At 44.3% G+C, this 25,524-nt stretch overlaps 1 protein-coding gene across 3 annotated transcripts in view; it reads right to left on the bottom strand.

Moving 5' to 3' along the window:
* LOC127058919 (aryl hydrocarbon receptor-like) overlaps nucleotides 1-25,524 on the bottom strand; it is a 117,277-nt gene that overhangs the window by 65,811 nt on the left and 25,942 nt on the right. The window contains exon 1 of one of the 3 annotated variants that reach the window (XM_050969393.1): nucleotides 7,501-7,554. The exons of the other annotated variants lie outside the window; for them this stretch is intronic. The gene's annotated coding sequence lies outside the window, so the exon portion shown is untranslated. Of the gene's footprint in view, nucleotides 1-7,500; nucleotides 7,555-25,524 lie in introns of those variants that run through there. 3 annotated transcript variants of the gene reach the window in all.

Raw genomic sequence — 25,524 nt, 5'->3', positions numbered from 1 at the left:
TCCCACTCTGCAGTGCTGGCAGATTTCCCTGTGGTACCAGCAATGGGGAGCTGCCAATTCCAGGACAACTCTTAACCACATCTGCCTGCAGCCATCACTCAAGGGCTTGGGATGGTAATGAAGATAGCAAAGGAAAGCCAAGTTCAGGTTATTGAAATAGGACACAGTCAAGTTATGGATTTAAGTTGCTGTAAAAGGTCACCTTTATGGAAGTATCTCTTGGACTTTCCTTGGAAAAGTTTTGATGGCATGTGTCGTAAACAGATAGTTAAGGGTTAATGTCTCTTTTACCTGTAAAGAGTTAAACAGGGAACCAAAAACACCTAACCAGAGGACCAATCAGAAAACAAGATACTTTCAAATCTCGGTGGAGGGAAGCCTTTGTTTGTGTTTTTTGGGTTTTGTTTTGTTCTCGCTGGGTCCTGAAAGGGACTAGACGTGCAACCAGGTTTCTTGCCAATCTCCCTGCTACAGTCTCTTATATATTCAGAATAGTGAGTATTAAGTAGGAAAGGCGGGTATAGTCTTTTGATTGTTTTCTGTATTTGCAAATGTGTATTTTGCTGGAAGTATTTTAAATTGTATTTTTGCTGGGGGGAGGCTTCTTTCTAGTGTCTATAAGCTGAAAGACCCTGTAACTTTTACCATCTAAATTACAGAGACAACTTCTAATTTTTTTCTTTCTTTTTATTAAAAGTTTTGCTTTTTAAGACCTGTTTGATTTTTTTCCCTTGTTGAGGATCAAGGGAATTGAGTCTGTACTTAACAGGGAAGGAGATGGGAGGGGAGAAGGGTGGAATCCCTTTGTTTTAGATTCACGGAGCTTGAATCTGTCTCTCTCTTGAGGATGGCCCAGGGAGGGAACGCCTGGGAAGGAGAGAGAAGGGGGAAAAAACCTGATTTCTCTGTGTTGTGATTCAAGGAGTTTGAATCACGGTGATCTCCTAGTGTACCCAGGGCAGGAAAGATCTGGGAGGAAGAAAGGAGAAGGGAAGGGGAATGGTTTATTCCCCTTTGTTGTAAGACTCAAGGAAGTTGGGTCTTGGGGTCCCCAAGGAAGATTTTTGGGGGGACCAGAGTGCCCCAAAACACTATATATTTTTGAGTGTTGGCAGTGTATCAGATGTAAGCTGGTAATTAAGCTTAGACGAATTCATGCTGATACCCCAATTTTTTGGACTCTAAGGTTCAGATTGGGGAAATATACCATGACAGCACGTCTGTTAAAGACACTTACAATCCATTGCCTTGTGTCTCTTCTAAAGCTGCGAGAAACGAGCATTTTAATTTGAATAAAGGTTTTCCCAGATCAACAATGAGCAATTTTTTTTTAAAAAAGGGAAGCTACCCTGGGAGGAAACCAGAGATTCAGAACCAACTTTCAGGATGAAAATCAGCTTTGCCCCTAATCAGCTTGACCAGGTTCCTGTAAGTTAGGTGAACATGGATTTTCCAGTTCCCGTGACTCTGGCCCCCAAATCAGACAATGCTCCAGACCTGCCCATTGCTCTCAAACAGCCATGCTGTATTCCAGGCGAGTGGTAGCATGCACCACATTTCAGTCTCTCCTCCGGCAAAGGAACCGATCTCCAGAGCACATAGAGGGCAAGTCAGGATTCTAGTGCGCCCTAGTTCAGTGACAAGCTCACCTCAATGCTCCCATTTTAAAGAAATAAGATGCATCCCAGGCTGACATGTTGCACTCAAGTTCTCTGCACAGACCGGGGTTTTTAAATCACACTTAATGACAATCAATTGAACCATTTAAAAGCTCTAGGTGTGTTAATAAACTGTGAATTTAACAGTTACAGAGGCATTGTTCAGCCTGTAAAACTAATATATTTATTAGTTATGAGATGCCGCTCTTCAGACCATCCAACTGCTTCTGGTGTATTAACAAAAATATGGAGAGCCAAGAAATTAGTGGCCAGATCCTCATCTGCTGTAAAGCTGAGTAGCTCCTTTGGCTTCAGTGGAGCTACATGAGCTGATGAACAGTGCTGAAAGGTAGTTACTTTGTACTGTGCAGGTATTACTTTCTAACGACGACTTTTACTATGCATATGACACATCCTACACAGCTTTTCCAGAATACAAGGGGAAGAGACAGACTCGAATCACTGCAAATAGGTCCATAATGTTTGGTCAGATTTCATTTTGAAAGGCTGCTTTCCAATCCACGACAATGACCAAAACTCTGGTACCCAGTTTCTATGCTAGGATCTCAGGATTTTAGTTAGCCTAGACATGCACATCCTGGAATCCAAGATTCTCTGATAACTGAGAATGAAATGTTCAGGGAGGGATGTAACATGATTGCTCTAGTACAACCACAAGATATGGAATTGATGCAAGAACTACTGGGTGACATTTGCTGGATCGTGCAGTGCAGGAGGTCAGATGAGACAGCCATAATGGTCTCTTCTAACCTTAAAATCAATGAACAGCAAGGCCACCTTTAGTAACCTCTCTGCAGGACAAACTACTGTGGCGACATTTCCAAATGTTGTGCACTCCCTATCCTCTGCCCAGGATGAAAACTCAAATGCAAACCCACCACTGCCAGCAACACAGTCCCACTGGATCAAGGCAGCTGAGGCAGGTGATTTTGGTCTTTCCTTTCAGGCAAGTTTAAAAGCGACTCTATTTCTTCCCCCTGGGCCTGCTCAGGCCCCAGAACATTACTGAAGAATCTAGTACACTGGTGGCATTGTGCAAATAGTAGTAATAACCCTGTATCATCTTGCATATTTTGAGGGGGAGAGATAGCTCAGTGGTTTGAGCATTGACTTCCTAAACAAAAGGTTGTGAGTTCAATCCTTGAGGGGGCCATTTAGGAATTTGGGGCAAAAATCTGTCTGGGGATTGGTCCTGCTTGGAGCAGGTGGTTGGACTAGATGACCTCCTGAGGTCCCTTCCACCCCTAATATTCTATGAACTGAATTAATGGGGGCTATATAGAATCCATTCAACACTGCAGATTGCTTGGATATTATGTTCTCGGGGCTTTTCACAGCCATACATTAGGGAACAAGCAACCTAATGGTGTGTGCTAACAGGTTCCAAAGCCACAACCTTACTGCCTAGAGCCAAGTGTGCAGTTCTCAGGACATCCAGGACTGAGAGTCACTTTGTTATCCCCCGCCACTAGTGAGAGGGAGTTGTGCCTGCGATAGCTAGATGTCAGCTCCCTGACACTGCCAGACTTTCAGTCACTCAAGCCCTCCCATCTAGGCTGTGCCAGCCCTATCTTTTGCCTTGCAGGTTAACAGGAGGTGCCCCCAAGTCCCCTAGTTCCTTTGACGCATTCCCCTGTGACATCCAGCTCCTGACACTGGCTACTCACAGAAATCCCAGGTCCTCTGCCTGAAAGAGCAGTTACCACAGTTTAGTAGCTTTACCTTAAACCAGTGACTCTCAACCTTTCCAGACCACTGCGGCCCTTTCAGGAGTCTGATTTGCCTTGCATATCCCCAAGTTTCACCTCACTTAAAAACTACTTTTTACAAAAATCAGACAAACAAACAAAAGTGACACAGCACGCTAGTACTGAAAAAATGCTTAATTTTCTCTCACTAGTACTGAAAAAATGCCTAACTTTCTCTCATTTTTACCATATTATTATAAAATAAATTAATCGGCCTATAAATATTGCACTTACATTTCCGTGTATAGTATATAGAGCAGTATAAACAAGTCATTGTCTGTATGAATTTTTAGTCTGTACTGACTTCACTAGTGCTTTTTACGAAGCCTGTTGTAAACCTAGGCAAACCTCTAGGTGAGTTGCTGTACCCCTTGGAAGACTCTGCATAGCCCGAGGTACTCATACCCCGGTTCAGAACGACTGCCTTAAACCACTGCTCCTGTGTACTACACAGCACTGGTGAGTCCCTATAATAAACCAAGAGAAGCTCATTTAAGAAAGAACAGAGGTTCCACTAGAAATTATAGAGAGAAACAGAAACAAATGCTTATAACACAAAACCAAATCATAAAACGTCAGCTAGGGCATACACACATTAATGCGAGTTAGTTACCTTTCCTAGCTAATAACGTAGGTTTCCCCCCAAAGTTCAGCTCGTTCAGAGCTGGCCGAGATCATCAGGAACCGCAGGAGCCAATCCCTCATGAAACACCCATGGCCAATGAGAGGTCTCCTCTGTGAATGGATTTGAGAGTTTTTCCCCAATCGTGTGATACAAAAGACTGATTCAGTGTCTTTCCTCATAGACAGAACCATCCCCTGGCTGTTCTATTTTTTCTATTTACCTCCATGTGGTTTCCATGTCTATAATCTGTTTTTTGATGGTTTTTCATTGACTTTTCTGTGTGGTTGCAATGGTGGACAATTGATTATGTAAGTGACTAGCCAGGGAACGGTGACAAGGCCCTTCCACTTGAAGGAGGCATCACTAAGACATATTATTCCCTGCTGACTAACTTTCACTCCAAGACCACCAGGCATACTTTCCAATATAGTTGTAACTTTCAGCAGAGACCTCACTTGCTACCGTTACCAAGAAAGTGGTATATTAAGTGTAGTGAGTTTGTCAGATCTGAGACAGGAGTTGCTTTTAAAGAACTGTGAACACCAAACCCATTGGCATTACAGGATCTCTGGGTCACATGCTCCCAGCTCAGTGCACAATAAACACACAGGAAACACATCACGCCAGATTCTAAAGTCAATTACGTTAATGTAAATCCAGAATAAAATGACACATATACTAAAGTTTTTGCAGGGATTGTCCTGTGTTTTTCTATAAGCATGACAGGTCACTTGAGAGTAAATAAGGGATGTCGTTCCCCAGCCCACTCTTCAGTTTGGAAAAGGTATTTTTAAAAATATTTACTTTTTACAATGGGTACCGTTAAAACAATCCTTTAGATTTTTACTGTGAAGCAAGATATTACTGGTTTCCTTATACTAAGAGTCCTGATCCAGCTCCCATTGACATCAATTGATGTTAGTGCAAGTTGGATCAGAGCCATAATGAGAGATCTGTCAGAAATTGTGACAGGGATGGTCATGCCTAGTGCTCAGAGCCAGAATCAGGAGTCTAGAGCAATGTTGGAGTGAGGCTGGAGCAAGAGCAAGTCTGGAGCAGGCTAAGGCTTGGGGAGTTTGTTGCCACTGTGAGGCAGGAATGAGTCCTAAGCCCTGGAGTGATGTTGAGCACAGTGAACTGCTGTTCCTCATGTGGCTTATATACCTGGTCTGCCAGTCACATGACCTATTCTGGCTTATGGATTGGCTGGAGCCTAGCACAGGAGTGGCCCATCACCTTACAGTATCCACCTCTGGTCTTGTGTCTTTTACTGAGAGTTTAAGCTCTTTGGGGCAGAGACCTTCTTTTTGTTGTGTGTTTGTACAGTGTTATGTTCACAGTACACACAAGAGAAGTTTGATAAAAATGTAAAATACTGGAAGGTGCAAGGTAGACACCAAGAACCCCAAAACAGAGAGAGACAAAGCAGGCTGCTCCCTAAGGCAGGGAGGCATAACTTGGCCCACCTTGTTCCAGGTTGACTCTTTCAGACTGACTCTGATTGCATGCTTCCTTGCAGAGCCTCCTAGCCTGCAACCTGGACCAGGCAACTCCCCGTTCTTAAAGTGATAGGTTGCAATTCCAACACAGTCCTCAGTATACCACACAGAGCACAATGAAGTCCTGGTCCATGATAGGAGTTCCTAGGTGCTACCAGAATACAAACAACTAATAAACAGCAACTATAACAGTCACTAGTGTTTAATATTTCTGCCATGTAAATTACATGGCTCGGGCTCACTGCACCTCTGAGGCAACAGAAGGAAATGAGACTGAGTTTATTAACGCTGCCCAAACCACAAATGAACCCAGCCCTGCTCTGCACAGAGATAATGCAACAAAAGGAGCCTTTGAGAAGGTCTTTGCCTTTGGGGCAGGCACCTGAGAGATCCTATCACCAAAGCACATTTGTTTCCAGGAAACACACAGGCAATGCAGGAGAATTATTATTGCAATTCAAAACCCATGGAGTTACAGCAGATCAGAGCAAAACAATTCCAGTTCTATCAACACGGGAAATCCCCGGAACGATTTAACAGAGCATGTTCCCCATGGTTTAATATGAAGCAGGGACTATTCACATTCAATACAGTGGAGAGGGAAGACTCAGACTAAGCCAAGAGAGCTAGAGGAATGTCATTACTGGCAAGATCTCAATCTGAGCCCATCAGGGCATTCCTCTGACACATAGCACTGCACACCAGAACCAGCTACAGGAAGCAGCCTCTCTGGACACAGGCATTGATCCCATGGGCCTGCTTTTTGTTGTTTTTACACACACACAAACCAACACTTCTGCTTAGATTGGGGCAGTGAGGGAAGAATATAGATATTAGATAGCTAGATATTAAAAGAATTGCTTGTTCATTACACTAGATATGAGGCACCTGTGCTATTATATGGCATAGTCTGTGAAAAAACAGCCAGGTGTATCGTTTTGCTGGTGTCCAGCATACGCTGGTGAGTGGATTTCATTAACTGAATAGTCATTAGTGTTCTGACTCCCGTTAAGTTTTCATAACTTCACCACTTCTGATCCAATAATGACGTAATTAAAAATACTTTACTACTTAGTATAAATTCTCATCTTTCAGCTCAAGATCTGGGGCATTCATGCCAGACACAAAATCATTCCGTCACAGGAAGTCTGTGCTCAGAGAGGCACAGGAGGATGGTCCAGGGTGCAGGATTGCATGGTCTAGTAGGGTTACTACCTGTACGGGTTCTACCCAGACAGTCCAGCTTTTGACTTCTGTGTTAGGGCGCCATTTAGGGTTGCCAGGTGCCTGGTTTTCAACCAGACAGTCTTTTTGAGCAGAGTTGGGGTGGGGCCTTGGAGGAAGAGGCGGAGCAAGAGGTGAAGCCTCGAGGGAAGAGACGGGGCAGGAGCGGGGCTTTGGGGGGAAGAAGAGGGGCAGGGCTTCTGGGATCCGGTTACCAACAATTAGAAAGGTGGCAACCCTGTGGTCTAGATCAGTGGTTCTAAACCTGGGGGCCATATGCGGCTCAGTTAGCACATAGCTGAGGCCCAGCTGTGTGCTAAAGGGTGGTGAGATCTGGGTCAGGGCTGCTGCCTGGTACCACACAACAGAATCCAGGGTCGGGGCTGCAGCGCAGCCCCCACAGCAGGGTCCAGGGTCGGGGCCACCTTATGTCTTGTTCATATTACTGTGAAAATGCCCCTACCCAATAGCTCTAGGTGCTTCTACAGCACTAAAAGAATCACATCATCGATAAATTAAACAAATCAACCCTAGTCCAAATCAACCTAATACCGTAAAACAAAACCAGCTGTTCAGCCAGAGCAATGGAATACAGAAATACTCAAGCCTATCTCCAAACCCCTCTTTCAATAATGTTCCCCCATCACTATTTTCCAGGGTGTTAAGAATCTCTACAGTAGGAAAGGAGCTAAAAATGGCTTATTAATTTTTATATATATACTTACTTCCCTCTAGACCATTTCCAGCACACGAACACTCACCCCATCAGCACAGTGATGGCCCTTTGAAAGCTATCACAGTGTGATCTGGTTTTTCTTCCTTTCCCTTCAAATCAGCTCCCTGAGGAATTTTTCAAAAAGTAAAAATGCATTTTTCTATTCCACGATTCCATCTCCTCATCTCCTGAAATTAAGAGCAACCCTAAGAGTTCCTTGGCAAACACTTCAAAAAAACGTCTGGGAACTACGTGGGATAAGGAACACAGCTCAGCAATGAGACATTTCTTCAGCTCTTGCTGGTTAGCAAACAGCACGCTTTCAAACCCAGGGCAAAGAGGAGAGCAAGCTCTGTAAGCATCACAGACACACAGTTATGCTTAGTTCACAACTGGATTTGTCTCTGTTGTGACCTTTACAAAGAATGGCTTTGAAGTTTGAGAGGCTTCAAAGGGGCTGCAGTTGGTATTTGAGTTCCAGACAGAATGTGTCGAGAAGTTTAAATTATTATTCACATTCTGAAGAACTCACCAGTTGTTCAGTGTCCTGAGCCTCTGTTGCCAGAAGCTGGGAGTGGACAACAGGGGATGGATCACTTGAAGATCACCTGGTCTGTTCATTCCCTCTGGTGCACCTGGCATTGGCCACTGTTAAAAGACAGGATCCTGGGCTAGATGGACCTTTGGTCTGACTCAGTGTGGCCATTCTGATGTTCTCTCTCCTTTGCTTTTTATTTAAATATACGTGTCAGCTTTTCAGATTGAAACCATTCCACTGCGGGAAGGCTGTGATAGCACAGGCTGATGCTGTTGCATAGCTCTTGGCAGAGCCCGTTTCCTGTCCTTTCAGGCGGTTGGTGCCATTTAGTCTAGTACTCTCCTTTCTATGGCCCTGGCGGGAAAGGTAGTGGATGGTGGTGCTAACACAGCTGGGATGCTCAGGGCTGGGTTACTACACATGTGCTACAGATGGCGCAGGGCCTCTTCTCTCCCAGCTGCCAGGCATGGCAGCGAACTAAGCACTCCCTCAGAGGAGAGTGCACTGATCTTCTCTCCCATCTGCCATGCTTTGATGGTCATGGAGACAGTGAACAATGCGGACACTGAAAGCACCCTCCACCTCAGAGCCCACGGAAACGAAGGAGGCGGTGCGCACAACACAGCTATTGTTTCACGCTCTTTGCAAACACAGCCTGACACCTCGGCCTTTGTTACACTTACTTTAAGTTCTAAAGATGCGTCCATGGATTCTCTGCAACCATAACAGCTACAGATTGGCTCAGCTGTTCTCAAACTGTGGGCCGGGATCCCAAAGTGGGTCCCAACCTCGTTTTAATGGGGTTGCCAGGGCTTGCATAAGATGGGCCTGGGGCCGAAGGCTTCAGCCCTGGGTGGCAGGGTTCAGCTTACAGACCCCCCACCCGGGGCTGAAGAGTGCAATGAAGTTTGAGAACCCTTGGTTCATTGTGGCTTTAGGAAAGCAGAGATGCTGGAGAACAACTGAGAGGTCTGCATGCACATCTTCGGCCTTTCCTTCACCCCGGCTTTGGGAAACAATGATCTACGCCAGGTCCCAACAGACAGGGTTCCTAACAGCTTTGCTCTTCCGTTAACATGTGCAAGCATCCCAAGTCCTGAAAAACTGGGGTATTTCAGCCTTCCCTTGAATTCAACCTAAAAAATCATGCTTCCAACTCCAAAGCTGAGCACCTCTTTCACACCGGCTGAACAGTCTTCACCACAACATTAACTGCAGCCCTCAGATCTGCTCACACCCAGAGTAGTCACTGCCCAAAGACTTAACTGAGAACCCCCACTTGCCCGATCCCCACAGCCTCCCAAACCCATCAGTCAAACACCAATAGCTTTGCAGATAGCCCAGAAAAATGTATGAACTTCCTCCGTTTCCAGCGAGTTGTAAGGCACGGAGTGAAAACTGAAACAACAACAAAAGGCCTAGGAAGGTGTAGTTGTTCTTTATCTTCCTTTCCCCTCCACCCCTCTTCTTGTAGGACGCTGGATAGCAGCAAAGGGCTCACATTCCATTCTCATATGCCAAAGGTTAACCCATCATTCAAGTAATGCACAGATTCAACAATGAAACTGCACAATGAGAACACATGAATATGCCCCAGTAGGATACTTCTCACAGCACAAGTGTTGCCGTACACCAACAGTAAGCTCTTCTCGGCCCCAGATGCCAAACAAGACCATATCCACATAACAGAGGAGAAGCCCAGTTTCCTTTTCTAGCCGTTGTTTGACTCCCCCACAGTCAACAACTGCTAGAGGGAATATGGGTTTGGGTCAAATGTAATCTATTTGCTAACCACGCATACAGAAATAATAATGGGCGTTACTGAAGCTGTAACAGCAAGCAGAAGAATCAAAACATATGTATTAAAAATAGGCTTGGGTATAGGTTTTCAGTACTTGTATTAAACATTAAAGGGTTTAGAATGAGGCTCTGTAGAAGTTGGCAGTTTGCATAAGCTAACGTAAGTAATATGTGCTTCACCTAAGGATATAAAATTTAGCAATATGTATCTTGTGGTAGTTTGGCTATGCATTCTGTGATAAATAGCTAAACCAAAACCAAATTTATGGCAGCATCTTGGAGTACTTTTGCAATAAGGTAAACATGGAGCTAACAGTTGTAACATAATGAAACTATAGACTTTAATTGTTGCAAGAGGCTTCTGTCAGTGGTCGGAAGTCTAACGATGGTTACTGGAATACCACGCACGGGCAAGGGCCAAAACCTTATCAAATATGGTCACAGACATATGTGGGTGGATAGAAAAAGGTGTATAATAGATGTGGTTATACATCCTATTACTGGGATGCTGGGGGATAACATGGGACACCCGAGTAGGCAGTCTGGAGAAAGCTGCAGGAGATGAGTCATGAGAGGACAGATTTTAAAATCAAGTCCTTATCCCAGCTGTGAACTTGCCATGTGGTACAGCCCTGGCATGTTTGACTAATTGAGGTTTCTTCAATTCCTAATGCTTTGACACAAGACCAAGTAGCTGTTTTTTTGTAATTGAAAGATGGGGACTTGGCAGCAGATAAAATGGAAGAACCAGGAGGCGTCCTCCATCCACATTCATGCCATGTGGTCTTTAAAGAACAGACATAGAAAACAACACACCCCCTGGAAAAAGTAGCATCCTCTGGCCTCAGGCACCAGGTGGTACAGCAGGTTGTTTGGCATTTTCTGTTTGTTTCTCCCTAAACCCTCACTTTGCCCTTGGCTAAGCCAGTGTTTCGGCAATCTGCAACCATTCCTTGATAGGCGTTATCGCTTCCAGTCAACTTTTCCATTGTGTGGCGCTCAGTGGTTTCAGTGTCAGAGAGGATGTTCCCAGATGTTGCTTCAAAATTTGCCATCAATGAGTTGATGCAGAGAAAAATACATAGATGCTTTGAATTACATTAAGAAGAACATTTTTAAGAAGTGCATGTCATACCAGCTCCTGAAGTAACATAAATGTCAATACATTCTAGAAAAGGGATCTCTGACAGTCACCATTGCAGGGACATTTTCACTAGGTTCTGTTGTTGTTACAAAACTCACCATTAAAGTCATTTGTTCCGTATGGCTGATGTCAGACATGCAGTCCAGAATAACAGAATAATATCTTGCTAGCTTCAAATCTACCACAATCTTCTGTTTGACTTTTGTTGACAGTAACTGTATGATCTCATTTTGAATTGTTTTTCCAAGGCAGTGGTGTGTGTACTTTTCTTGGGTAGTGACTCTTCTTAGATGCTCCTGGAGTACAGCATCAAACTCAGCCATCAGCTCCACAATTTTAAGGATATTTCCTTTGTTTGGCACAAACAGCTGATCTGAAGTGCCATGCAGTGCTTGCTGCCCAAAACCTAGCGTTCTCACAATGGCAATGAGCCTTTTCAGAACATTTTGCCAGTAAAGAGACTCGGATATAATCTTCTCTTGATGCTGATCATCTATGGTAGTCTTTAATCTTTGTCTCATCTCAAGCGCTTTCCACCTATGGAATGCTCTCTGGTGATTTGCTGCCTTCTCATGGCATGCCAGATTTCTAGCCAAATTTTTCCAGTCCTTTGTTCCAGTAGAACCCAATGTGGCTGGAACATTAGACTGGAAGAGTTTGCAACAAAAACAGTATCCAGTATTCTGGGGTTTTGAGTACATAAGCCATGGCCACTTTGTCACCATTGGGGATTTCACACCAGTAATGTAATGCTCTTCTAATATCCCTTGTGTTTGGCTATTCAACCTCAGCAGATAGCTGCTCTGCCTCCCCAGAAATTTTCCCCCTTTGTTTCACAGATACTATGTAGGACACAGTAAGCAACTATAACCATTTCAATATTTTTCTCACTGAGATTCAATCTTGTGAGTAAACAACACCGGCAACATTTCTAATAATCAAAATCACATTCAGCTGTCATTCTGCACCTGCTGAGCTAGTAGCTGACTCTTTCCTTGCTGCTGTCCAGCTGGCTGATGTAGATCTTCATGAGCCAGGGGACTAAGACATAGACTGGGTCTCCCAGGATCACTACTGACATTTCAACGTCGCACCTTGTAATCCACCACTCAAGAAATTCCTTGCTTGTAGCTTTCTGAACAATCCTGTGTTCTTAAAGATGCAAGTGTCATGCATCTTCCCTGACCACCCAATACTGATATCAGTGAAGAATCTTTGGAGACCCAACAATACTTGCATAACCATAGAAAGGTAGCCAATTTTGTTGATGTACTCTGTGGTAAGGTGGCCTGGTGCCAAAATAGGGATATGCATGCCTTCCCTTGCTCCACTGCAGTTCGAGAAACCCACGGCTGCAAATCGATCCAGTGTGCGCTGCATGTTGCTGACAGTCACACTTCTGTGTAGCAGGAGGCAGTTAATCACCCCCATGCTTGCATAACAATGGCCCCACATAGTGGATTTTCCAACCAAAATGATTTCCCACTGCCCAGCAGCCATCTGATGTTACAAGTTTCCACAGCACGATTGCCATCCGCTTCTCCACTGTTAGGGTAACTCTCATTGTGGTGTCCCTATGCTGGAAGGCTGGGGCAAGCTTGGCACACAGAGCCAGGAACGTGGCCCTGCTCATCCAAAAGTTCTGAAGCCACCGCCTGTCATCCCAAGCCTGCATTACAGTGTGATCCCCCCAGTCAGTGTTCATTTCTCAGGCCCCGCAGAAGCTCTCCACCACTGGCAGCTGCTCCATGCAAAATCTCAGTCCAAATAATCGAAGTTTGGCAACGTTATTAGCAACTAAAATCAGAGGCTTTTAATGGTAAGCATTGGGCAACTTATAACACAAACACACACATTTTAGAGCACGTGCATTATGTAATATATGTATACACATATCTATTAGGGTGACCAGATGTCCCGATTTTATAGGGATGGTCCCAATTTTTGGGTCTTTTTCTTATATAGGCTTTTATTACCACCACCACCCCCCACCCATTGTCCCGATTTTTCTCACTTGCTGTCTGGTCACCCTATGAAATATATATATTTAATATCAAGTTTAAATATATTTCAACATTCTAAGGCTTTTCTTTCATAACCCTGAAGCTCCTTGTTTCTTTCGGTTATTCGGATAACAAGTTTTTCTGCTTTTCGATTAATGAGGGGAGAGAGAAGGAATGTTTAAATGCTCATAGCAAAGAAAGTTTGTTACAACAAAATGCATTGAGTCGTGCAGTCTAACTGCACATTTTTGGTTTAAAAACAATCCCACACTACAAAACAAACTCTAGAGGGCAGGGTCTTTGTTGCACCATTTGGATTTAAAAACCAGAAAGCCCCTCTCCTCCTAAAGTTCTCTGCTGCATTCCCTGGGGGTAGACACAGATGCCTGTTTATGAATCAGTTACAGTCCCAGCTGCCAGAAAGATGACAATCCAGATCACACATATCGGAAAAACAAAAAGGAAACAAGAACTAGCTGCTTCTCTGTTGCTGACGCACTGAGGGCAAAGTCTTGTATTTAGTTGCCTTCGGAGATTTAACCCCTGAAATGCGCGAGCCCAGTGAGAAGGGTTGGCTTTTCATGTCTCTCTTTAGCTCAGGGTCTGTACACTGTGCATTGAGGAATTCAATGCTTATGCTGCAAGGGAGGTGGGGGATTGAGAGGGGGACTTAAGAAAACACACACATGCACACGGTAGGTAAACATCCTTCTCCCAGCCCTGCCCTAAAGCTCTGATTAGCATGGAGGTGAATGAACTCTGACTCACAAGCAATGTGCGTTTTACCACATGCATTTCTAGACATGATTATTGAAAACATGCCAAGAACCTAGTTGGCTGGTGAAAGCGGTCAACGGGAAGGAAAGCTACTAGAGCACCTGGGTGTTAGGCACCAAAATACCTTTAAAAAACGTGGTTCCTAGTGCATACTCCCTTTCGTTTTCATGCAGCATTACATAGAGCTGGTCAGGAAGTTTTCAACAAAATGTGATTTCACGGAAAAATGCCAAGTCCAAAACCAAAACTGTTCCTGGAAAAGGGCTGGTTTCAACAAGCTTCCTGAGCCCAATAATAATCATTAATAATAATAATAATTTTGAAATGTCACAATTTGACATTTTCAAAATGTCAAATTTCAGCTCAAACTGATTCTAAAACAGGATGAAGACAAGAATCAAAAAAATTCAATTTACCCGAACCAATATTTTTTTGTTTGTCAGTTCATAAAAGTTTTCAAGATGGAATTCCAAATTGGGATGGGAAGAATTTTAAGAGCCCTGAAAATTCTCACGGGAAAAGTAAAACCATTTCCTGCCCAGCCCTTGAATTAAGGAAGAAATGAGAATGATGTAAACACTCAGTTGTAATGCCAGCACCCAGGGATGGTGAAAACCTCCCCAGCTTCTGGGCTTGTTTTGATCATTGTGACTTAGATGCTGCTGAAATTGAAACACAGGTTGGAGGCATAACCGGCACTCCTTCACTGCTGGCCCCCTGCACTTCCCCAGCCTGTGCTCTGCAGTGCAGAGTGCTAGTCCTGCCAGTATGGGGTTAGTTTTATGATGGTACAGAGATTCCAGGTCTCATGTGAAATGAGTTTGGAAGGACTGGATTACAGGTCTCCAGCAGTATCTTCCCGCTCTAATCAGTAGAGTGCTTAAGCACATGTTTACATCTAGGTGTGGAAGGATTCAATTTTTTTTATCAGTAGATGTCTTTAAACATTGATTTTAATATACACATAAACCAACAAAAAAGTGTCCATCAATATTCACTGACATTTTCAGATAGGCAAAGTAAGAAAAATGATGTGTGAGAACTTCTTAGAATCATAGCATATCAGGGTTGGAAGGGACCTCAGGAGGTCATCTAGTCCAACCCCCTGCTCAAAGCAGGACCAATCCCCAAATTTTTACCCCAGTTTCCCAAATGGCCCCCTTAAGGATGGAACTCACAAACCTGGGTTTAGCAGGCCAATGTTCAGTGTGATGTTGACAATGTGTGTATCAATGGTTATAAAGCTTTAACTTTAAACATTGATATTATCTGTCAAAATTATACAAAAGTAAAAACTGAATTCTGCCACACCTACTTCCGGCTCATTGACTTCAATGCAGCTGAAGCATGCACTTAACTGCTTTGCTGAATAGGGATAGCCTTCAGTACGTGCACAAAGTTAAACAGGAGGAATACACCTTCCAGTAGGAAATCTTGTGCAGGACGACTTAGAGAAATGCAACACATAAAAGCCATGACCATCATGTCTGTTGCAGACCTCTTCATGGGATCTCATCCTTATGCCTTCTACAATTTCTCTAGGATGAAAAAATAGTTAAAATAAATGCTACAAAACACACCCCCTAACAGGACAGATTTAGTGGTCAGGACTGCCAGTCCACAGTCTGAAATACTGCAAGGCTGACAATCTCAGAGGGCTCTCCATCCCCGTCTCCTATTCACTGCATGTGTACCATATATATAGTGATACTGCTATCACAGCTGGGACATGATCAGTCAGGCCCAGTGATCAGAACTGGAACTGGCAGCCAGGAGGCAGGCCAGGTCAGGATACCAAATCAGAGTCCGAGACAGACCAGAGAGAAAAACAAGAGTCAGGTGTCAGGAGGCAATCAGGGCCAGGTTACCAGGAAATCAAAGTCAGGTAGCACAGGAGACTCAGCCCTAGGCAGGGTTAACCCAATTGCATAGACAACTTTCTGTTCTGCTGCTTGGTTTAAATAGATGCAGGGAACCACTCAGACCCCGCCCCCCCCCAGAGTTCCACCAATCAGATCCTAGAACTGGAGTCCTTTGTTAGAGTTGAGCTTTTGAGTTCTGATGACAGTTAACAGGGCACTGAGTGGTGGGATGGAACATACTGGACCATGGTTTGAGGCCCCAGACAATTACAAAAAACACTGTATAAACATTTATAATAGACAGTAAAATTAATTTATGCATCATAATCCATTCCAAATACAATCAGCCAAAGTGTAGTTGTGTGTGTGTGTCTTCTAAGCAAAATATGCATGGAAATAAATATCTGGATCAATTGATAATCCCAACTACAAACTGATGTAGACACCATGAAATGGACATTCACACAATTCATACTCAAAACAGAGTCAGGATACCTTTTGGAAAACACCATAGAGACCCACAGAAAATGCTAACCTTTCGATGTGCAATGTTGTTGTAGCCATGTTGGTCTTGGGATATTAGAGAGATGAGGTGGGTGAAGTAATATCTTTTACTGGACCAACTTCTGTTGGTGAGAAAAACAAGTTTTTGAGCTTACACAGAGCTCTTCTTCAGGTCTGGGAAAGGGACTTGGAGTGTCACAGCTAAATACAATGTGGAACAGATTGTATTGCATAAGTAATTAACACACAGTCCTCAACCATAACGACTGCATTAATGAGGCCAACTAAAAACTTTCCAATGTCACCTACTATAAAGAACTCAAAGAAGACGCCACACCACAACTTACCCAGGAATTTAAGGATATCATCAAATCCTTCCCCAAACAACTCCAAGAGAAACTCTACAAACTCATCCCTCCAAGAACCTACATGCAAGATACACACATAAGGAAACCCAGGCAGACCCATCATATCTGACCACTGTACTCTTACTGAGAAAACACTGGAACGGGTAGAAACCATCCTCAAACCACACAAAGGGCCAGCTTCCTGCAGGACACAACCAGCTTCCTCCACAAACTTCACAACATTTTCAACCTCCCTCAGAACACTATCTTTTCCTCCATGGATGTGACCTCCCACTACACCAACATCCCCCACAATGATGGCGTAATATACTTGCCTCAAATACTTATCAGACAATGGACAACCCTCAGATATCCATTTTACATTCAACAACAATCACTTTGTCCAAACCATGGGAAACAGCCAGGGGTACTGGGATGGCTCCCCAAAAAACCAACTTCTTCATGGGCCATCTTGAAGAAGAATTTCTGGCCAAATGCATCATGAAACCAGTGATAACCTGAGATACAACAATAATATTTTTGTCCTCTGGTCAGATGACTTCAGCTCCCTTATAGAGTTCCACCACAACTTCAACAGCCATGACCCATCTATCAAACTCTCTCTAGAACACTCTCACACCAGCAACGATTTCCTGGACACCACAATCAGCTTCCACACTGGAACCTTACAGATAACTACACACAAGAAACCCACAGATCACCACACCTACCTTTATAGATCCATCAACCACCCCAAACACACCAAGAAATCTGTTATCTACAGCCAGGCACTCAGATAGACTCTCTCCTCAAACTATATTTTGTATAAGATACACAAGCTAATGCACTCAAAACTGCGTTCACCAAACAAGGACACTCCACTAGAGAAGTAGATCTTATCATGCAATGGGCCACACAAATACCCAGAGATAATCTGTTTCAATATAGAAATAAAATCCCCTCCAATCACACACCCCTAGTTGTCATCTATCACCCCACACTGAAACCCAAAAACAGGGTAGCCTCAAACAGTTACAACCCATACTCGACAGGGATCCCATCCTGAAAGAAATCTTTCCTGAACCCCTCTTCAGGCCTTCAAACCACCCCCAAACTCTCCAAGTGCAAAGCTCCTCACAGACTAGGACACCCCAACTCCCTTGGGGGGGGGGGAAGGCAGAGAGGGAGGGATAGCTCAGTGGTTTGAGCATTAGCCTGCTAAACCCAGAGTTATGAGCTCAATCCTTGAGGGGGTCACTTAGGGATCTGGGGCAAAAATCAGTACTTGGTCCTGCTAGTGAAGGCAGGGAGCTGGACTCAACAACCTTTCAAGGTCCCTTCCAGTTTTAGGAGATAGATATACAATTATATCTCCAATATTTTTAGGTTGGATATTAAGAAAAACTTTTTCACTCAGAGAGTGGTAAAGCACTGGAATGGGTTACCGAGCGAGGTGGTGGAATCTCCTTCCTTAGAGGTTTTCAAGGTCAGGCTTGACAAAGCCCTGGCTGGGATGATTTAGTTGGGAATTGATCCTGCTTTGAGCAGGGGGTTGGACTAGATGACCTCCTGAGGTCCCTTCCAACCCTGATATTCTATATTCTATGATTCTATGAACTCAAAGCAGCTCCAGACCCTGCCAAAACAACAGATGCAAAACATGCAAGCATAGTTCCACTGCTACAATGATCACCACCTGACACAATACTCCTTTTAAGATCCATGGGTCCTATGCACGCCTATCATATGTTGCGAACCTCATCCCGTGCACTAAATGCCCCAATGGTCACTATCGCTACACTCTCAAATGAACTTAACATAGGAAAATGATAAAAGACAAAAACACCCCATCACCTGTGGGTGAACATTTTTCACAAAGCAATTGCTCTATGTCTGACATATCAGTCTTCATCCTCAAAGGAGACCTGCACAACACTTTCAAAAGACGAGCATGGGAGCTTGAATTCATAACTTTGCTAGACACTACTGGATTTATGGTTTATTACAACAATCTGTAACCCACTAACAGCCCCCAACCCCATTTGCCTCCCCCGACAGTTCTCTTCTCACCTCCTTGCCCCATGACTGGAGGGGTGTTAATGGGTCACTTCACCTTGATTGGTTTCAGAGTAGCAGCCGTGTTAGTCTGTATCCGCAAAAAGAACAGGAGTCCTTGTGGCATCTTAGAGACTAACACATTTATTTGAGCATAAGTTTTTGTGGCCTACAACCCAGTTCATCGGATGCATAGAATGGAACGTATAGTGAGGAGATACATATACATACAGAGAACATGAAAAGGTGGGAGTTGCCCAACCAACTCTAAGAGGCTAATTAATTAAGAGAAAAAACTTTTATAGTGATCCCATTATAGACAGTTTGACAAGAGGTATGAGAATACTTAATATGGGGAAATAGATTCAATGTGTATAATGTCTCCCATCTTTTCATGTTCTCTGTATGTGTATATATATCTCCTCACTATATGTTCCACTCTATGCATCTGATGAAGCGGGCTGTAGCCCACAAAAACTTATGCTCAAATAAATTTGTTAGTCTCTAAGGTGCCACAAGTACTCCTGTTCTTTTCACCTGGAATGGTCCCTTGAAATATGTGTTAACTACTTAAGATAATCTGTTCCACCTTGTATTTAACTCTTACTTTCCCAGACCTGAAGAAAGCTCTGTGTGGCTCGAAAGCTTCCTTCTCACACCAACAGAATCTGGTCCAATAACACCTCAGCCATCTTTTTATAGGCTTTTTGAGGCTTGCAGTAGACTTGAATAAGAAATCACATCGTGGGTGTAGAATCCTACAGGAAGATGCAAAACTGGTCTAGAAAATGAAGATCTTTCTCTGTTAAATACTGTAAGTTTTTGTGGTAGTTTCTACCCTGTTTGATTCATTTAGAGCTGGTTTTAAAAAAGGAATGACAGACAGGAGGAAATTGAGACACTCCCCCCCCCACACACACACAAAACTTTCCCTTTTTTGAAACGTAAAATTCAAAAAGAGTTTTGACCAGTTCTATAATTGGATGGAAAATAGTCAGGGAAAAGGGAGAATTCATGAAATTTGCCAAAAAATATCCCCTTTCCCTCCAAAACTTTCACATTAAAACAAATGTCAATTTGCTCTGGTTTTATCCCAGTTAAGTTCTGTAGGACTTTTTCATATGGAGTATAGTCTTTGGCCCTACAAAATAGTCAAGATCATGCATGTTTGATGTGGTCTTGAGAAAAGAAATGAAGAAGGGGAAAATTAGAAAACAGAGGAAAAGAAGGCTGAGAAAGAGAAAAAGGGAAAAAAATAATCCATTTCTAGTAATATTTGATTTCACAGCCACTGTCATATTCACTGGCATGAGGATTCAAACATTGACTCCAAAAATCTGAAGACAAACATGACTCTCAGCCCAAGATGGGCTCAGCCATTCAAATAATTTTATAGTTACTTGAACACTGAGAGTTATTTTTTTAACCTGTGCAGCCACCTGTACCACAGATATCTAACTCCAGAGTCAGAATCCTAGTCACAGCCAGGAAAAGGACAAGACATGGATCTCCTTGGTCAACACTTAATTACAGCACTGTACCTTGGTTCCTATCTATACCACTTTAACCCTTCTGCTGCTAATGACTCTACCAGGGACATTCCACAGCCACACTGTACCTGCCTTGTGTTACTAAACCAAGAAACATAGGATTTACCATGTCAAATCAGAGCAATGATCCATATAATCTAGTACAGGGCTCTCAAACACACGGCCTGCAGGTGGCATGCGGCCCACAGAGTGATTTCCTGCAGCCCGCCATAGGCACCGACTCCACCGGCAGCCAAGCTCCCCTCTCCCTCTGACCCCCTTTCTCCCACCCCGAAGTGTGCCATGTTCCTGCTCCTCTGCCTACCGCCCAGTGCTTCCCGCTCCAAACAGCTGTTTGGCGGCACTTAGGACTTTCCAGGAGGGAGGGTGGAGGAGTGGGGATGCGGTGCGCTCAGGTGAGGAGGTGGAGAAGAGGCAGGGCCAGGGTGGGGATTTGGGGAAAGGGTTGGAATGGGGGCGGGGAAGGAGTGGAAAGGGGCGGGGCCTCATGGACTAGACAAAAGTCTTGAGGTATGAAGTTCAGCATGTCTGATTCTTTGCTGTGAGTAGTTGGGAAGAATGTTTGTTAAAAGTGGCAACGTATTTTGAATGAATAGTTACTTTAAAAAGTTCCTGCCATTACAGCTATGTTGATAGACTGTTAGTGTAGATCATCATCAGTGTTACTGACTACATAAGGAATAGTTACAGGTGTTTATATTTTATTAACCCCCCCCTTCGCATTATAGTTTAAAATAAGTTAATACATTGACTTTTAATAGCATAGTGTATTACTCTTCATTTTTTTTCCATTGTTGACTATACTTTTGTAACGTTGTATGATGCCCTCAGGTCAATGTACTTAGGGTTACCAGATAGCAACTGTGAAAAAATGGGACAGGGGGTATGGGGTAATAGGTGCCTATATAAGAAAAAGTCCCAGTTTCTATTAAGAAGGCAACTCCTGTTCAAGACTGGTGGAAGAGAAACTGGAGGAGGACTGCCAGGTGATAGAACAGTTGGGAGGTTTTCAAGAAGTAAGAGAAATTTATTCAAGCCAATAGAACATTATAGCATGGTCCTCTGGGAAAGGGAGCTCTCTGCCTTTCATCTCTCCGGCAGTTCACTTTGTTTTTGAGATGATAGCTTGAGATTACTCAATTGAAAAATCATAGAATATCTGTGTTGGAAGGGACCTTAGAAGGTCATCTAGTCCAACCCCCTGCTCAAAGCAGGACTCATGCACAACTAAATCTCCAAATTGCCCCCTCAAGGACTAAGCTCACAACCTTAGGTTCAGCAGACCAATGCTCAAACCACAGAGCTATCCCTCCCCCACTTCAGCAAAGCAATCCGTGTCTAATTAGGACCTGCAGATATTGGGGCGGTTCCCAGTAGCAGACCATTCCCAAGGCCTCGTGCTTTGCCCACAAGCTACAATTACATTTTTAAAGCATGTGTTGTGTGGGAGGAAAAGACTGTGTGGCAGTGTAGGTTAGGCTGCATGTGTTACCAGGAGAGGATTACAAAGACAGAGACTTCAGGCTAGGATTGTCAAAGGAAAGGTAGACATGTGGGTGTCCAAATCCTAGCGGCCATCAAGTGGCTAAATCTCTCAGGCTCCACAGCTAGTACCAGCCTTCCAGCGATAGTTTGGCCCCAAATCACAGAGAACAGCCTATGGGTGGTGCCTCCTTGCTCCATGCCAGAGCGATGCAGATGGAGACAGAAGTTCAGGTGAGCCGAGGAGACCCTGGGGGAAAGGCTCCTTTTTACAGGCGCCTGTCAAGGGGGTGCCTCAGCTCTCTCTGATGCAATGCGATGTCTCCACAGGGTCCTATCACTGGTATTCAGGCTCAGGTCTCCCAGCTGGCAACAAAGTTCTACCTCCCAGTCCTCACCTCGCCATGCCCTCCCGGACCCCGGGAACCTGCCCATTGCCTGTAAGGAGGGCTGCACCATAACTGAAATTAAAAGGGATTTTTCTGGTTACTCTACAATTAACGTATTCACATTGGGATGGGCAGGTGGGTGAGCTTTCACCCCAATGTGGTCAGGAGGTCACTGCACAAAATTGTATCATCCCCTTCCATATTTCATTCCCTAAAACCCCTTCCAGTTTGAATCTGAATTAAGCTGCTGCTGAATTTCCAGGAGGGCTGGCTGCAAGATTGCCTGGAAGCCCAAGGGGCCTTGCTCCCAGCCACTGCGTGTTGGGCCCAGTGCTGCGGTTTACAGCCCCCACACAAAGGAAGCTGGGGAAGTGACGGAGAGACTGACTGCAGGAAAGCAGACAGGCCGCAACGGCTAAGACAGAGGGGTCTATGGGGGAGGGACTGGGACTGCGAGTGAGACTCTGCTGGGAGGCCAGGACCTGACTCTCCCGCATCTCTTGATCAGGAGGAACAACTGGACTCTAAAGGTCTGGCTGCACTGCAGTTACAAACCCACAGCTGGCCCGTGCCAGCTGGCTCAGGCTTGAGGGGCTCTTTAATTGCAGTGTAGACATTCGGGCTCATGCTGGAGCACTGGCTCTATGACCCTGCAAGATAGGAGAGTCTCAGAGCCTGGGCTGCAGCCCAAGGCCAAATGTCTACACTGCAATTAAACAGCCCCTTAGCCCGAGTCCCAGTCAGCTGACACAGGCAGGCCGTGGGTGTCTAACTGCAGTGTAGACATACCTTCAAATGAGATGGAACCTCCCCCCAGCTGAGGCTCTGAACTTCTGCAAGTAGAGGGCTGGGGCCACACCATAAACTGAAGGGAAAATAGCCAGGAAAGACAGGAAATTGCCCAAAGGAAGTTAATCTGGAGCAGTGGCCAGAAGGGACTGAGCCGCCTCTCACCTCTCAGCCCTGCGCCAGGACCTGGTGGAGAAGGAGGCTCAGATCCCTCTATCCTTCCCTCCTTTCTTGACCTACTGAGAGGTCGTAGAGGACTCTGGGGACAGGGGAGTGATTTGGTCACTAAGGCCTGCTTGGGCAGCCCAGAAGAGTGGTCCCAAGACTCAAAGAGAGTGTTTGACCATGGCCTGACTACTAGACTTTCTGGCCATCTACAGGTCCCTATTAGGACACGTGCTCTCCCTTTGTATCCACCTGCACCATGTCCTGGCACAGTTGCCACCATTTTCCCATCCGCTGGCTCTCTCTTATTTCTCTTTTCCCTTCTGTTCCTTTTTGTACCTTCTTGTCTTTCTTCTGGGCATCTCTCCCACCCCTTTAACTCCTTTATTTCCCCTACACCCATTCTTTTCCTGCCTCTTCTCTCTCTCCCTCCCTCACTTCTGCCTCCTGTCAACTTAACAGGAGCTACAAGGGTGCATCTGAAGCCAGAGTATGCCTGCATCCCATACTCCAGTACTGTAACACACGAGGTAGAATGGAACTATGGAGAAAACCCACAAACGTGTGTGATTATTTGTAAATAGAGCAACGCATGGACACATTTCCCTCTCAAACACTGGTTGAAAAGTAAACTACATAGGAGCATGGAAGCATTGTCTCTGGAAGTGGTCCGCATCCTGCAAGAAGAGAGTGGCAAGCTGGTATGTGCAGAATAGTGAGCAAATAGCCAGATTAAGGAAGGGGTTGGCAAATGCTACATTGTAGATCTGTATGCTTGGAAGGATTCAGTTTTTAGTGGTAAATATCAATTTCATCAGACACACACAAATCAACAAATATTTCCATCAGGACTAATCAATAGTTACAGATAGGTCAAGTGAGAAAAATCCTGACTGAGAACTCAGGGTTGGGTTTAAGGGTATTTAATTGGCATATTTTGACATGTGATGCTGACAATGTGTCTATAACTATTATAAAGCTTTAACTTTTTGAATCTCAATATCTACTGTCATTAGAAACTGTCTGACCCTTCAATTGCCTCCCACGGCATAACTTCACACAGCTGGGAAATTTTACATTGATAAAAACGGAACCAAAAGGTTTAAAAATAATCAATACCAACCATCAAAATTATATATAAAAATCCAATTCTGACAAGCCTGTAGATATTTTACAGTATGGCACACATCATGAGAGAGCCTGCTATAGATACCCCTCCTCCCATTCTATCTAGGGTAGTGGTCCTCAAACTGTGGGGTTCCCTCCCATGGGGGGCACACAGGAACATCCAGGGGAGTGCGGCAGGGCCTGGGCCAGCCCCCATGAGTGGGTGAGGAGAGGCACCACCCTGCCCCACTCTGCCCCCAGTGCCCCAGGACCAGAATTGGGGAAAAGCCTGGATCCCTACAGCTTGAGCAAAACCCTTCTACCTAAGGAATGTGTGTAATTATGTGGATAAATTAATGATAGAAAGGTAAGGGAGGTATCATTTGATTTGTAAAAATCTACAGACTCAGAATGTTCAAGGGTGTCACCCTCTGTGACATGGCGGGGGGGGGGGGGAAGGGGCGGGCTCCTTGACCTGCTCCCAGCTCCCGGTCCAGCTGGTGGAAATTTTGATAATACAGTGTTGTTGGAAATGGGTCAAGTCGGGTATCATTCAAAAGGCCTTTCTTCCACAAACATGGTGGTACCAAACATGACAAACCTAGAACAATTTTGCAGCTATACATTGGAGAAAATGCTTAAAAATCAACTTTTTAAATTATATTCTTAACACAGGCCATGTCAAACATGCCTCTCTCATGAAGTTAAGTACTTGACTGACAGTACTCTCTTATCAATTAATGCTCAGTACATTTTTTATATGAAGATATACCTATCTCATAGAGCTGGATGGGACTGTGAAAGATTGAGGCCAGTCCCCTGCCTTCACAGCAGGATCAAGTCCTGTCCCTGACAGATTTGTGCCCCCAGATTCTTAAGTGGCCCCCTCAAGGATTGAACTCAAAACCCTGGGTTTCGCAAGCCAATGCTCAAACCACTGAGGTATCCCTCCCCCTGGTACATGGTACCTGATTAATTTTTTTATTATTACAGATTACTGGAATTGTAAGGCGTGCTTCAAGTTGATTTGCTGTCATCAGCAAAAAAAGGCAGCAATTCAGTGGTATTGATTATCAGCTTGGTTTATTATGCTGAAGAATTGTAATGAGGCACTGATTAAGATATCAGCATCCAATCAGAAATTGCTGGAATCCACCATAGTTACATAACTTAATTAGACGTCTTAGCTGAAAAACAGACAAATATGTCTGAAGACATTTCTCAAAGGGTTCAGGACTTGCAAGACCAGTTCTCCATATCCAGTGTGCGTTCCACTCTCACTGACCTATTGCGCATGATGGGAGGGCTTCAGTATCACAGAACGGAGCAAGCAATTCAATGAGAATTGACGGCAAAGACAACTTTGGGATGGTGCGGTGATACATGAAGATCCTTGAGTCTTTGCTGCTCTTTATCTGTCAGGACTACTGACTGAAATGTGCACCTGGCAGCATTGGAAGACTTAGTGAAATGCATTTCTGCTTTAGATTTAATGAACTGTTTGCTATGATTGCCTGGTATC

This window comes from Gopherus flavomarginatus, chromosome 10 (genome assembly GCF_025201925.1).
Source record: "Gopherus flavomarginatus isolate rGopFla2 chromosome 10, rGopFla2.mat.asm, whole genome shotgun sequence".
Taxonomy (NCBI): domain Eukaryota; kingdom Metazoa; phylum Chordata; order Testudines; family Testudinidae; genus Gopherus; species Gopherus flavomarginatus.
Note: the sequence above shows the minus strand (reverse complement) of the source record. Positions and strands in the feature narration are given on the sequence as shown.